Source organism: Hibiscus syriacus, unplaced genomic scaffold (genome assembly GCF_006381635.1).
Source record: "Hibiscus syriacus cultivar Baekdansim isolate YM2019G1 unplaced genomic scaffold, ASM638163v2 tig00111582_pilon, whole genome shotgun sequence".
Taxonomy (NCBI): domain Eukaryota; kingdom Viridiplantae; phylum Streptophyta; class Magnoliopsida; order Malvales; family Malvaceae; genus Hibiscus; species Hibiscus syriacus.
This window is the reverse complement of record NW_024063126.1, coordinates 5,859,004-5,875,746: the sequence shown is the minus strand read 5'-3', so window position 1 is coordinate 5,875,746 and position 16,743 is coordinate 5,859,004. Positions and strand designations below refer to the sequence as shown.

The 16,743-nt window shown below is 34.5% G+C and overlaps 1 pseudogene; it reads right to left on the bottom strand.

The window, feature by feature from the left end:
- Positions 1–5,891: 5,891 nt before the first annotated feature.
- Positions 5,892–7,709, bottom strand: LOC120165279 (annotated as a pseudogene).
- Positions 7,710–16,743: the final 9,034 nt, after the last annotated feature.

The following is a 16,743-nucleotide window of genomic DNA, read 5'->3' as shown; positions in this document are numbered from 1 at the left end:
GTAATGTTACCGGTTTAAATATATCTGTTTAATTAGAAAATAGGTTAATATAAGCGATACCTATTACATTATATAAGCGCTACCTAATATATTATTATACTTAATAATATTTCCGATTAAATGATATAACATAACCTGTCTAAATTTTAACTGATCATATATTTAACATATTATACTATTTTTTAACCGTTTTTTAGGCGCCGCACATCAGAAATTACATATCATTTACAGTCTCGGCAAATAATTTTCTTTACTCCTATAAAAACCTTTTCTTTCAAATCATTATCTTAGTAAAATTGCCGCCATAGTCTTTTGTATCACAAGTTTCAATATTAAAACCGCGTTTAAATATTGAGGATGATCTCTATTTTAAAAATCGGATTGGATTGGTAGATTCAATTGATTTAACCGGGAATCGTTACTTAGTTCGGTTTAATCTAAACCGGTTAAATCGCTATTAGTGAATCGGTCAGAACCGTTGAATCGTTCAAACCGGACCGACTGAAAACCGGAAAAAACTAGGATTTTTGTTTTTTTTAAAAAAAATTAAACCAAAAAACATCGTTTGTTAAACGAGCCAAGTCGAACTCGAGTATTGCTGAGTTCGACTCGAACTTGAAAACTTTAAAAGTAAGCTCAACTCAACTCACAAGCTAAAAATTATCAAGTTCAACTCAAACTCGAAATATAATATTGAAACTTGAACTCAAAAAGGCTTGAACTCAAAAAAAAATTAGAAGCTCAATTGAAGCCTAAAATTCGAGCTTGATTGAAGTGAAAGAATAGTTCACTCAATGCTCACCTTAGTTGTGATGTGCTTCTATGTTCTTAGCAATGTGAGATTGTTTGTTCTCCATATTTTTACTCTTTAGACTTTTGGAGGCTTCTATGTTTCTTAGCATGTGGGATTGTTGAAAAAAAATTAAACCAAATAATATCATTTTGTTATGATTTTTTTAACCTCAAATTTATTTTTTAATTATAGTTATATAATTATATTTATTATTTAATATGTTTTACCTTAAATATTATGTTGTAGTTAATTTGAATCATTTTGTTTCACTTGATTTTATGGTTTTTAACTTATATATGTTATGACTTGCTTTGAATATGACTTGTGATATAAAAAATTATGTTTTATTAAATATTTTTGGTATTTTTATTTAATTTTTTAAATAATTACGACGTCGTCCAGTTCTTCCGACCGGTCGAACCGGTTCGACCGGTTGAACCAGTGAACCGGTAGCATGACCGGTTCGCTAACTGGTCCGGTTCTGAAAACCATGGTAAACTTAGAGTTCATTTGTTCGAGTTTATATTTAAATTTAATTAAAAATATTAAAAATATTATGATATTATTTAATTCAAATTTAAATAATTTTCTATAACTATATACAATACATATATATATTTTCATATTTTTTCATATGTGATATATATATATATATATATATATCATACAGAGTCGAGAGACTAGACTCAAATTTAAAACTCAACCCATTAATTATTAAAAGTTTCAAGTTATTCGAATTACTATTAAGTTACATTTTATAACTCGACTCAAATTTAAATTTTTTATGAATCGAATAAATTTATAAAATTTTATTCACCCGTAAACCGAAGCAAAGTATGAAGTGGAACCTATCAAATGAAATAAACCTAGTGGAATGTCAGGCAATCAGTCCGTGGATAAGCAAAAGTAGATAAGAGAGATAAAAGAATCCAAATACTCTATTGGCTTCTTGCTCACTTTTTATTTTTCACAAGTAGTACCTACTATTTTGCGTCAATCTAAGGGTAAAAACGGTATCCAGGAAAGTAGATTAGAATAGTTTAAATAAGTTTCGAGTTTGAATATTGTGTATACAAAAAATTCCTGTTGTGAGACTCACTTACTTGTTAAGATCATCGGCATATCCCATGGCGCAACAAAAACAAAAACTCGACGATCTCACCAGCGATTCAAGTACGCAAAACCAATATTGGGAGAAAATGATGCAAATATTTACAATGAGTTCCTTGAAAAACAACAAAGGCAACAGCTACTAATGGTGATCACGAACGGTTCGAATTGTAAGCCTCCACGAAAACACATCTCGACCTGTATTTAGTTCACCCGATTGAGAGCAAAATTTACTTTTCCCAAAAACAGTTTTGAGAAAAACAGCTGAAGAACATGGCTGCTAGACCTTACCTCACTTTAAATATATTAGTTACCCTAACATATTATGTATTTTAAGTTATTTCGAATTAATAAAAAAATCTAATTTAATTAATTCAAATTAAATATACATTAAAGACTTATAATCTGAATTACAATCTTTAACGTTTATTTAAACTCTTATTTAAAATATTGATTAAAAGAGTTGTAATCAAAATTACATTCTTTTAATGTTTACTTACTATATTCGAGATAATTAAAATCATATATATATATCCAATATACATATATTAACTCTAGATATATTTTAGTAACATACAACAAATTGTACATCTTTGCTCATGTCAATCCTAGGGTGTGACCTTGTAGGTTCTTGTAACGTTAGTAGTAATTATTAGAACAATTCTAATATTACATATAATGAGCGACATCTAGCAATATATCATTGTCACTTAAGTTACAAGAAATTATGATTCGATATATCATCTTCGTGATTAACTCTTTTATGTATTACATCCTTTTGTCATTTATATCTAGAATAGACACAAGTCTTGAAATAGTCACACTTGTATAGTCCATCTATTGTTTATTGATATCTAGACAACAACAACAACAACAACAACAAAACCCAATTCCCATATGTATGGGGTAAGGGGGAGGTAGGGTAGTAGGCTGCCCCCAACGCCAGGTTGAGAATAGCTTCCGTGAAAGACCTCCGGCAGTCAGAAAATTAAAAATATAGATAAAATGCAATGCATGTATAAATAATTACATAAATACATAGCTAAACAGTATTCATATGCAGTCATTAATATCATATGTGCTTCTGTAATGGGGAGTAATCCCTGCAAAATAATCCCTGCGAAAGAGTCTCTGCATATATACAGAAACCTAAGATCCGGCTAAAATTAACAGAGGAAACATGATGAGAATGATACACATAAGACAACGATAGCAAGCTCAGTTCTAATCTTTCATAAATACCAATAACAGAAAAGTAAAAAAGGTAAAAGTCAAGGAAATAACTACAAATGCATTTAAAAGAAGACAAAGATGATACACCCTATAGATGTGACCAACACTACTCGACTACCCTAGTCTTAAGCCTCCATAATTTCCTATCATAGGTCATGTCTTCGGTAAGGCCTAAATCCCTCAAATCAGATCTCAAGCAGTCATCCCACTTCCGCCTTGGTCGTCCTTTCCTTCTGGCACCGTCGACTGTAATCGACTCTACCCTCCTAACTGCATCCGACGGTAGTCGCCTAAGGACGTGCCCAAACCACCGTAGTCTTCCCTCCCTCATTTTTTCGGAAACAGACATCACCCCTAAGGACATCCTAATAGCAGAGTTTGTCGTCATATCCCACAGAGTCCTACCACATGTCCATCGAAGCATTCTCATTTCTGCGGCCTCTATCCTCCTTACGTGGTCCTTCTTGGGTGCTCAACACATTCTGATCCATACAACAGCGCTGGTCTAATTGCCATTCTATAAAATTTTCCCTTAAGTTTTAGAGGCACCTTCTTGTCACACAAAACTCCAGTAGCGGCCCTCCACTTTAGCCATCCCGCCTTTATACGGTGTGTAACGTCATCATCTACACCCCCATCTTTATGTATCATAGACCCTAAGTACTTGAAACAATCCTTTGAGGGAAGAACGTGTCCTTCTATGCATACTTCTACATCTTCATCATTTTGGTTCCCACTGAAGTTTGAACATAAATACTCTGTCTTTTCAATATTGACCCTTAAACCTTTTTCTTCCAAAGCAGTCTTCCAGGTAGCCAGTCTGCTATTCAACTCAGATTTTGTTTCAGCCACTAAGACAATGTCGTCAGCGAAAAGCATACACCAAGGTACACCGTCTGGTGTCGCACAATAGATGTCATCCATAATCAAGGCGAAGATGTAAGGGCTAAGAGCCGACCCCTGGTGGAGTCCGATTTCCACCGGGAATGCCTCGGTGTCGCCAACTGTAGTCCTGACGTAAGTAGTAGATCTACAGTACATATCACGAATCGTCCGGATATAAGCAGTTGGTATCCGTCTCGTTTCCAAAGTCTTCCAGATCGTATCGCGAGGAACGCTATCATAAGCCTTCTCAAGGTCAATGAACGCCATGTGAAGATCTCTAGACTTTTCCCTATATTTCTCCATAAGTCGTCGAAGTAGATGAATCGCCTCCGTGGTAGACCTGTTTGGCATAAAGCCAAATTGGTTTTCCGAAACCCTAGTGACTTGTCTCAACCTAGCCTCTATCACCCTTTCCCATAGCTTCATGGTATGGCTGAGTAGTTTAATACCTCTGTAGTTACCACAACGTTGGGGATCTCCTTTATTTTTATAAATTGGTATCACCGTAGACTCTCTCCAATCCTCTGGCATCTTGGCAGTCTCTAAAATAATATTAAAGATGTTGGTCAACCACTTAACTCCCTCATCTCCTAGGGCTAACCACACAGTGATAGGAATTTGATCAGGACCGACAGCTTTCTCCCTTCCCATCTTTCTAAGAGCCATTTTGACTTCCTCAAACCCAATCCTACTTGTAGGGCAGTCATTGGCCGTAGTATGATGGTCGGCTGACCCAACAACGATATTATCTCTACATGGAGAGGCACCGTCATTAAATAAACCAAAGAAGTAACTACCCCAAACCCTCTTAATATCATGTTCTTTCGTTAAAAGAACACCATTGTTGTCCTTAATAAACCTAATGTTACCTAGATCTTTTTTCCTAGTCTCCCTAGATTTTGCAAGTCTGAAGATGCCATTTTGTCCTTCCTTAGTGTCTAATCTCTTGTACATTTCCTCATATGCCTTATCCTTTGCTTTAGCTACCGTTTTCTTGGCTTCCCGCTTTGCCTCCTTAGGCGACTACCGTCGGATGCGGTTATAGTCTCACTCAATCAAGTGACCCGTGATATATTTCCTATTATATAGGAAGGACAAATCCTATCTTAATCATACACACCCCACTACATATATCGAGATATATTCAATAACAATCTTTATAGTGCAACCAGTTACGGAGCATGTTTAAAATGTATCAAAACATATAACAATATATGTTGGGATAACATTGATTTCAAGTCTAAGGATTATACATATAGTCATCACCATGAGCAATGTTATGACTGTTACATAATAATCCAAGACATATGCTCATGGTGGGTCAATCCAATACATTGTTTTCTAACAATATAATCATGTATCAATTCTGACATCTCTATGTCAATGACAACTCGTTGTCATCAACCAATAACATGTTAGTCTTAAACGTATTATTATTGTTCATACCCATAATAATACTTGACTATGAATCTTTTTAATAATAATAATTTTATTATATGAACTTTATTATCTTTCAGTTTATGTTAAACAAAATACATATAATTGAAAATAATAGTGGCAATGCCTTTATTCAATAAAATCAGTAAACAAATGTATTATTACAATCATCATATAATTGGTCTTTGGGTATACTCTAATATTACTAAGACCAGGTGTATAATTCAAATTGATTCGAATTAATCAAGAAACCTTGGAAACCAGAAGGGTAACCAAATAAAAAAGGAAATCAATTGAAATATAAGAAACGATGGACATTCAGTAATGAAAAATTATTTCTATGCAAGTAGTAGATATAACATTAATAGAAAAGATGGTGACAAAATTTTCCACTTGAAATTTATAAACAAGGAAAATGAACCACAGATTCTTCATCAACAGCTGCGTGCTTCATATTTCACTTGAAGTGGTCGATTAAACCCCGCTTGTGATAATAGATTCCCGACTGCAGCAAGATCCCTGCAAAATACACCTTGGAACACATTTGAACTCGAACTAATTGCGGTGCTCTTGTTCGAATCGGGACTTGTTTCAGGTTCCAATTTCGAGTTACCGTAATTGGTTTGCTGCACTTGATCAATGGCTGCCTGTGTCGCTTGTAAAGCAGCCGCAGCTTTCTTCCTTTGCTTCTCGGCAGCTTCTTCGTCCATGATCGTGGACATAACATTGGAATAGCCCTTTTGAAGCAATCTGTAAAGCAGCAAAGCCGACATCTTGGCTCGATCTTTGACCGAGTCGAGATCATGGTCATCGGCGAACTCACAGCGATCGATAAAGTTGGTGGCTTTATCGGGTTTGTGTCGTAAACAGAGCAGCAAATGAGCCCTCTCTAGTTCAGACCTTGAGCAGCCACGCCTTGTACCGATCAATGCATGGTAATCAACGTTTCCTGTCTCCCCTGAAGCAACCCTTTGTTTCAATTGTTGAATTTTAGTGGTTAAGGCACATAGTTTCCCTGGAATCTCCCTGTACCTTACGTTGTGACGCTTCCAGGCCGGACCTGGAAGCTTTCGATCTCGTAAGATCGAATTGTAGAGTAGTTTTAAGTGTTCGAGATCGTGTAAACAGTCCGGTAAACATTGGATTGTTTCCAAAAGGCCAGCTCTTGTGTCGAGCGCTTCGATGCAAGTCGGGTCGAGAGCGAGAGTTTTGTTACAGTCGGAGATTGATTCGGCTATGCGACCCGAGGCCTTGTAAGCGTATGCTCGATGCAAGTAACAGCCCGAGAGGAAGACTTGAGGGGCAGGGCGGCGACCGTCCACGATTTTGGAGAAATGACGGATGGCTTCAGAGTAAAGGCCGAAGTCCAAGGCGGCAATGGCGGCGGTTCTGCGGCGGATGAGGAGCTTGATGTGGGAGAGAAGCTGGGAAATGTTATCTGATTCGGAGAAAGGGGTGGGGTTCCGTGGAGGCTTGGAAGGAGGCGTTGTGGCGGACGAAGTAGAGGTGGTGTGGAGGGAGTTGAAGCTATCGTCAGACCAACAAATACTTTCACGGCGGAACGCGGCGGAAGCGAGGCGTTTTTCCCGTTTGGAGGAGAACCATGGCGTCCTCCATTAACCCAATATGGCTACACGCTTGACCCAGCACCAGGTACCTCCATTTCCCTTCTTTCTCGGTGCTTTTACACAACCCTGCCATGACTTTCTTCTTCAAATCCGAAACAGAGAAGCATTTGAAAGATGGGTCAGAGCTCACTGAGTCAGTCGAAGGAAGAAGCTTGACTAGCTCCCTGGACAGCTGCTGAGACGACGAGTTATCAGAAGAAACCGAACCAGAATCATCAATCGTCGACATTTTAAGACTGGGAATGTAATCCTGAAGCATATCAACAACATCCCTAAACCGCCTCAGATGAAGCAAAGATCTGGCTTTGAGTCAATAGCAATCTCCAACCGAGGCGAAAGAGCCAAAGCCAAGTCAAGAAGATTGAGAGCTGAAGCAATATCATCTTCTCCTCGAGTTGCAATCAGGCACTTTGCATCCTTAATGTACTTATCAACAACCTGCATAAAAACCCCATTTTCAGAATTCAAAAAACAGAAACTTTGTTGAAGAGAGAATCAAATTTCAAGACCCTTTTTGTTTTTACCTTTCTATTGGTAAGCCACCAGTGTTTCTTCTGATCATTACCACTCAAACATGGAGAAACAGCCATGGGGTTGTTGAGGAAGAATCAAAATAATCCTTCTCTCTTGACTCTCAAAGTATGCACATTTTTATATACAGAGACAAGATGGGAACTGAATGAGAGATTTTTATATACAGAGAGAAGATGGGAACTGAGTGAGAGAGAGAGAGAGAGAGAGAGAGAGAGAGAGAGAGAAGGAATGGCTTTTATATATGCATTGATACAAAGGGTAGGAAATTAGGGAAGGTTGGGGAGAAAATAAACAACAAAGCCTTCAAGTAAACAAAAAAAATAAAAATAAAGGAAACTTTGGCCATCTCAATGAAAGCTTTGATTCTTAAATTCCATAGCTGGCACTATTCCATCATAGATTCTCCATCTTCACTCTGGATTCTTAGTTTCACAAATATTGCATTAAATTTTGATAATCTAGAGAAAATTAGATTAAAATTAAGTTTATAGCTAATCGGATATTAATTCAAGTGGTAAGTAATTTGATATTATTTAAGTAAGTTTCGAGTTCTTTTGTATGTAGAAAATCTTCATTAGAAAATTTATCTACCAAAATTAGATGTACGACCTGTTGGTAATGCTCAATCCCACATAGTATTGAAAACACTATTGGGAATCAATATTGGGAATGATATTTAAGGCTTGGCTTTCCCACTTCCTTGTTGAGTGATAGAGAACAAGGGGGACTCTTGCGCACCGCCGCTGCCGTCGTCCGTCCGTCTCATCTCGGCTCGGCTCGTGGTCGTGGTCGTGGTAATACGTGTCTTCGACACGTCCGCACGGATACTATCTTTTTAGAGAAAATTCTTGAGAAATTTCTCTTTGAAAGAAACAAATGGAAAAATGTGAAATATTTCAACTAATATTTATAGGCTGCTAAGGATACTATCTACAGTTCTCTCTGTGAGTTCTCTCTGAGTGCTTTCCAATCAGAAAGCAATACCACCAGCAGTCCACTCCAGTTTCGGGTGTACGGAATTCGGAGCGACCGTGACGATATATTTTTAGAGAAAATCTTGAGAAATTTCTCTTTGAAAGAAACAAATGGAAAAATGTGAAATATTTCAACTAATATTTATAGGCTGCTAAGGATACATCTACAGTTCTCTCTGTGAGTTCTCTCTGAGTGCTTTCCAATCAAAGAGCAATACCACCAGCAGTCCACTCCAGTTTCGGGTGTACGGAATTCGGAGCGACCGTGTTAACCTCGGGGGATGGTCAACCTACTGCAGCGATTACACACATCGGGGTGAATTCGTTTCTAAGACAGTGATTATACCGACACAATTTACGAATCTGTTCATTTTAATTACTGTTTATATTTCCAGTCAATGCTAACGGTGTAGTTTTGCAATTCATATATCCAACACGACCTAGATTAATTTGTTTTATCAAAACGAAACCTTTAAAAATTGAAAGGTCAAAAAAAAATAAAGTTTATAGATTTGTCTTCCCAAATATTTGAAGTTATCTTCTTGATACATGTGTCGCTATCTTTGTTTAACTTATTCGTACAATTACATATTCTTGATATGTGTAATGTGAATTTCTTCTTTCGGAATAAAATCTATATAATTTTTTTTATATTTAATCATTGTTTTTCGCTTCTTTCATTTTGATCTTGATCAGTGCAACTCTTAAAAACTGTCTATCACGTCAACAAAAACAATTTCATGTTAAGTTTTATATTTTAATCATTGTTTTTCGCTTCTTTGATTCTTTTTAGAATAATTATACTTAATATTAACTTAATATTATATTTTGATACTCTTATAGTTAGTTTTAACTTTTAACTTAATAGAAATGAGATGTGACATGATATATTAATAATTTGTTTTTAAAACTTACATATTTTATCAAATTAATTACAATTTAAAAAATTATTAATATTTAAAAAATCTATCATTTGGTCCAATATAAAACTGCAAAAATTATATTAGAAAACCAATCCTCAATGTTTTATTATATTTTAAAATATTTTTTCAACAAATAAATATTAAATATCTTCTCCCAAAATTTCTCTCTAAAATCTTGATCTACTCCAACACATTTTTTCAATGTCGTCGTCGCTTGTTTGTTCGGTCACCATCGTCACCTCTCCGCATCGATCACACACACCCCTCGTCAACCTATTATCACATCCCTCATATTTTTTCTCAAATTTAAAAGCTATGTTTTGTTCGTCAATTTTAGACGTATAGCTAGAAGTTGGGGACACTGCAGCATAACTGATCTGTAGCGACCTTTTTTTCCTATATCGCTATTTAAAAACGCTGTTAAAAATGCTTATGGCGCAAAAAAAGCCCTACTAATACAAACGCCGTAATTGTTAGTGACTTTTTTTTACTAACAAACGCCGCAAAAGGTCATGTAATTTAGTGGCGTTTGTATTTTCAAACTTTGTATTTTCAAACGCCGCAACAGGTTTGTTATTTAGCGGTGTTTTTAGGCACAAACACCACAACAGGTTTGTTATTTAGCAGTTTTTTTTTCTGAAAACACCGCCAAATATGTACTCCATTAGTGGCGTTTTTCCCTTAAAACGCTGCCAATTGAATCTGATTTTCAAAATATTTTTTTTCTATTTTGTATTACCCAAATTTAACCTATAACAATATTCAACAACCACCTTAAATTTAATTAAAATTCTAATCAAGTAATAATATATAAAACTATTTAATTACAATTCGAATTAAGTAACAATATATAAAAATATAAATAAATCAAAGTTTACAAACATCCTATTTTGTAGTTCAACATTTTTCACATAACCAAAACATTAACCTAAGAAATCACCTAGAATGATGAATTCTTCGTTTGATTCTGATGCATCATTTGCTTCGTAGCTTCAATTTGATTTTGAAATTCTTCATATTTTTTCTGAAATGCTACTTTTCTCTCTACTTCTCTCGTTGCTCTCTCTGCTTCTCTCAGAAAAAGACTGAACTCGCATCACCAGTTCAGGCCAACTCGTAAAACCACTCATCTTAACATTAATTCCATATGAATAGAAAAGGAAGAGATATGAGGATTAGTCGGGTGAAAAGAAGGGAGGGGAAAGATGTTTATATAAGGATATACTGGAGGGCATTAGAACTTTGGTCTTGAGTAGACGAAACTTTCGATGAAGAAAAAGTTCGATAAGGACTATGTACAGGAGGCAAGATCAACGCTGATTATCTATCCATTGCCAGTAGCAGTCCCTATTTGCTGTACCAATAAGTTCATTTTGTTACTAGAAAAATATTAAAAGATAGGGAGAATTATACAAAAAAATAAAATGAAGGGGAAAGACATCATACTTGCAGACTTTGGAGAATAAAGTTTGATAGCTGCATATCCAATGCTACAAAAACAGCAGCAAAAACACCTCATCAGCATGAAATGGCTGCTAAAAATTGAATAACAATTCACACCTTGTCAGACATTGTACCAAAAGAGAATACAATGTTGTTTTACTTCTGATTCCATGGAAATATACTGGAGGGCAACAGTAGCATGCTCCTGTGATAGACAATAATTATTAGTATACTGAAAGCTTCAGCTCAGTGGATATAATTAACTCGAACTAAAGAGACTATTATCGTTATATGTCTAAATACATGGTAGACCGAAAAATCTCTAGAATGCATGTAACTACCGCCCTGTGCAGAATAAAAAAGTTAAATACAAAATTGCAATTTAACTGCTTTATTGGAGGCAAAGCAATCAAAAGCTTGGAAGTTGGAACTATGAAGCATTGAAGAAAACAAATTCAAGCTTTGGAAATAGGAACCACATTCCTAGTCAACTTTTTGCTAAGAAATTGAGTTAGCCAAAAAGGAAATAGTCTGCATTGCACTTTTGCTTTCAAATGGAATCAAAGCTTCCCATTGTACAAGCCCCCCCTCCCCCCAAAAAAAATGACAAGCCAATCTTTTAAATTGCATCAAAGCTTGCCTATATAGACTCAAGAACAAGCCAAGCTGATTCAAATAAAAGGTGATGACAAGCTTGAACTAGACTAATTAGCTCCAGAAAGCACTTGAACCATGAATATGCATAATCAATTTCATGAATCCATGATTATATTATGTATTTCATTTGCCTCTGCCTATATTATTTGTTTCATTTGCCTCTGCTTCTATGAAATTAATATGCCATTTTATAAATAACTGTGGAGATGAAAACTAAGGCAATGCATGCAATATCGTCACTAAGAGACAAATAAGTTAATCAAATGGTGACTCAATTAGTTAAGTAATCAAAGGAGGTAGCTAGGAAGGGGAGGAACTAATGTCTTTGAGTTGTTAAGAAATAATAACATTTGTGTCCAAAAACTTACATCAGTTGAATTTGGTCACATGATTGATTTTATTGAGCTGCTAACTCTTTCCTATATAGCTTTGGAAAATTTTGCACTTAAACAATGCCCAACCAATAAAACAACACCTCATCTTTTTCACTTAAAAACAAAACCCTTTAGGCTTTGTTGAGATGGGTGTATCTATGGACATCGATATATTATCCTTTAAAAAATTAAAATATTATTAAAAGGGACACGAGTTAAACTCAAATATAAACCATAAATTAAAGCCTTCATTATTTGTAGCACACATAAATCATGATCTATCATAGTTTTCTACATAAACCCTAGGTTCACTACGTTTTAAATATCGCGTCAGTTGAAACATTGTACCTAAGCTTGGAATTAGCAAGATGTATGTGTTGATGTGTATGCCATACTTGAAAGATGGGAACAGGCAGGGACGTTTGCTAGGGTGACCATCCAACCGATAAGAAATCGATGAAGGGCCTGCTTTTCTTCTCTTCTTGATTCACCTTCTCACAGTTGTTGTCTGTCACTACACTTTTATTGGAGTTTGTATTTATTTGAAGGAAATCATAGAATTTAGTTGGCTACTTTTATCTGCAATTAGTACACATCTGATGTTAATTAACTGGTTAGACAAAATGAAGAGTTCGTCACCGAAAGAAACAAATGGGTATTTCAACAAAATTCAATTATAATGAAAAAACTCAACTCCCAAATACTCCAAAATTTGTACTCTATTTTCCATTTCTTAGAGAAAAAAAAAACAGAAACTGGGAATAAAGTAAACGAAAAATGCATCAAATTTACCACAGTAATTTGAAGAACAACATCATCTCTTCTTAAAAACTTGCAAAGCAAATGTGAGATCGACAGTGAAGCAGATGGGTTTAGGGTCCGGCAGTGAAGCAGATGGGTTTGAAGTTTGACAGAGTGAAACAACAAAGCAACGAAGCAGATGGGCGAAGCAACAGATTTGAAGAAAGGAATTTGCGAGATCGGTGAAGTAGCCAAAGAAGGACTAAGATCGACATAAATTAATTTGTGGGTTTGGGGTAAACGGCAGAAAGGAAGTAAAGGAAAACCAGAAAGAAAAGAAGATGAAAAAGGGTTATGGGTTTTAGGAGATAAAAATCTCAAACTTTGCAGCGTTTTCAATTTCAAACGCCACTAATATCTTTCCAAGTGCAGCGTTTTCTTAAAACGCCACTAAACGTTAACCCTATTACGGCTTTTTAGTTACAAACGCAACTAATGTTATGAAAAATAAGGCGTAAAGTGAAAAACACCACTATAAATAAGCTTATTGCTGCGTTTCTTTCAAAAACGCCATTATAGTTCGAGTCTTTAGTGGCATTTTTTCCAAAACGTCGTTGATGTTATCATTTTGTGGCGTTTTCGTTGTAAACAACACGATATGTATTAAATTTATCGGCGTTAGATCTCAAAACGCGGCTATAAACTAGTTTTGCTGTAGTGGGCCAACGGACGTCGGACGTTTGAGCGACAAACAAGAAGAGAGAAAACTGGTGGGAACAATGAAAAGGTAGAGTTTGAAGGGTGTGTGCTTTGCAGAAAAAAGATGACGATGACGAACGGGTGGAGGATGTAAAGTTGCTATGAACAAATTTATGAAAGGAGTTATGGGCAAATCATTGAATGATTAACGACATTGTTGGGATATCGCAAGTGGATGATGAGAATTTAGGGTGAATGAAAAGTGAAGAAGAGGTCAAACGATGAACGAATGATGAACGAATGATGAACGAATGATGAACAGTCACGTAACTACAACAGTGGGAACTATGGAAAATTATTATTAAATTATTATTAAATAAATTAATTAATATTTTGAAATTGAAATAAAAAGGGACATTCACACAATAAGTCCCTAAACTTCAATAATTTTGAAAGTAAATAACATCCTCAAAATGTATTACAAAATTATTATTAAATTATTATTAAATAAATAAATTAATATTTTTCAAATCAAAATAAGGAGAAATTTGATAGACTTTTTAAATATAGAAAATTTATTAAATTATTTTGAATTAATATTGATTTGATAGAATATGTAAATTTTGTAGACTAAAACTATCATTATACCATGTCATATCGTTAAGTCAATAATTAAATTTAACGATGAAGCATGAAAGAAAATCAACAACTCACCTTCCCCATTAATAAAAGAAAATGGAAAAAAAATGCAATGAAATGGTCAATGGGGTGAATGCATAAATGTGTGGATAAAACCGGTGAAGCATCACGGGTCCTCGGGTTCAACTACAAGGGGGAAAACGATAAGACTGCAACAAATTGGCCCCAAAAGTTAAGTTGAAAGCACTTGTCTTCCCCCCGTTATTAATTTCTGATGCCTAAAAATCCTCACCCTTTCTAATTTGTTTTCGATTGATTTTCACCACCGAATCCCATACATTTTCATCAACTCCTCGACAGCTCCATTTAAGGTGGGGGCCATCCTCACCACAAAAATTTCATTTTCTCATATATATATATATATATATATATATGGTTTGAATATAAGGTAATATATTTTTAAAGACTCTTAACCCTTTGATGATGAATGGTTATATCCCTGTATACCGGTGCTCGAACTCGAAACTTCAAAAGATAACAACAAATCTCTTAATCATTGAAGTCACTTGATTCGTGCTCAAATTTATATATAAATCAATAGTTTTTCATTAATTAGTCACCTATGTTTAAAGGAGAGAATATATTTTAGTTGGTGTGAATATAAGGTAATATATGTTTAAAGACTTTTAACCCTTCGACAATGAATGCTCATATCCCTACATACGCGGTGCTCAAACTCAAAACTTCAAATATTACAACAAACCTCTTAACCTCTAAAGTCACAATTTGTACTCAAATTTATATTAAACCAATGGTTTGTCATTAATCCATCACCTATGTTTAAAGGAGAGAATGCATTAAAGGAAAACAATATGGGAAAAAGAGCAACTGATATTATCTGCTAGGCCACATGAAATCAAGAATCATGCTTTTTTTATTTGTTTCTTTTAATTTCAGTCATATTGATTTTTTTGTTTGGTTATCCTTTAGGTTTCAAAGTTTTGTTTTGATTAAGTTGGATTGATTCGGGTCACACACTTAATTTTGGTGTGTGAATCTTCCGGTGGAAATTTTCTGCATACATAAAAACTCGAATTCAATACCCTACTTAAACGATATCAAATTACTTATCACTTGAATCAATCCAGTTAGTTTAACCATGTTGGTTATTGAATGCAGATGAAGATAGATATAGATGTGCCACATGGGGTTGTCATAAAGATCCACTTCTCCATCCCTAACTTTAACTTTCCTTTGTCCCCACAAACATAAAGCAAAACCTCCTGCACTCCCATCTTCTTCTTTGCCATATAATCTCCTCTTTCTTCACCCACTTTGAAAGTTTACTTCAATCTTTAAAAAAAATATTTTTTCTTAAAAATAGAAGGTCTAATTAAAATTTTTAAAAACTTTAAGTTCAATGAAAAAATTAAAAAGATTTTATGAGGGTTATTAATTAAAAAAATTAATGAATTTTAAAATTTAATGAAAATTTAAACAAAAGTAAACTATATGTTTAGGACTTAAACTATACTTTTACTCCATTTTAGTACCTAAACTTTATTATTTTTAAAATTATGTATAATGATAAGTTTTGGTTTCATTTTAGTCCCGTCTTTAAAAACTTAATGGTGATGTTGATGTGTAATCATAAGGTAGTGCCACATCATCATTATAAAAAATTTAAAAGAAAATACCACATCAGTAGTTCTATTAATTTTTTAGCGACGAGTAACAAATTGAAATCTAAACTAAACGTTAGGTATGGTTTTGAAAATAAACAAAGTTTGGGTATCAAAACAGAATAAAAACAATAATTTAGATACTAAATGTTTGGTTTACTCATTAAAATATTTGAAGGGTAACGTATTAATTTACCAAAATTTTGTGGGGCTTTGTCCTCTCTAACTCTATCATCATCTGCCAATGGCTCCACCTGTCATCCCCACTGTACTTGGCTTGCATGTCACCAAATCCTAGATAAGCAACTTTTTTATGACTTGAACTCAATTTTATTTAATATTCTTTTACGTTTGTTTTACATATTATGATTAAAGTTTGTGATTGCGTCTCCGATCATGTCTTAAATAGTATTAAAATGATATTTTACAGTATATTTACGTATCACATGTTTTAAAAAATATGCTAGCGAAATTAGCTATGTACATTGGTTGGGTTGGTTCGGATTTTCGATAAATCTAACTTCACTTAAAAATTATACACCCTTTACTCGATTCGAACCCGACTCAAAAAACATATATTCTTCACCTGATCTGAGCCTAACCTATTTTTTTGAGATAACCCGACTCAAAATAATATATTTATAAAAAAATATTTATTTAATAACAAATAGGGATTTAATTGAAAAAAATAAAATATAGAGAGATATTATTGTAATTATCTCTAAATATATAAGGTAAAGTTACATTTTTTTGGGTTAGATGGAGTAGGATATTTTTAACCCTAAACCCAATCCGTCCAGAACATAACCTCTAGAAAACACAATCCGACCAAAACCTGATTTTTTAAAAAAGAATTTGATCTGATAGAATCAGGTTGGATCAGAACCCGTCGAGTTCGAATCCCATGCCCATCTCTAATCGAAACCCTAATGAGTTGAGAATTTAGACAACCAATTTGTACAATAAATGGGCAATGTATCTTATAAATATA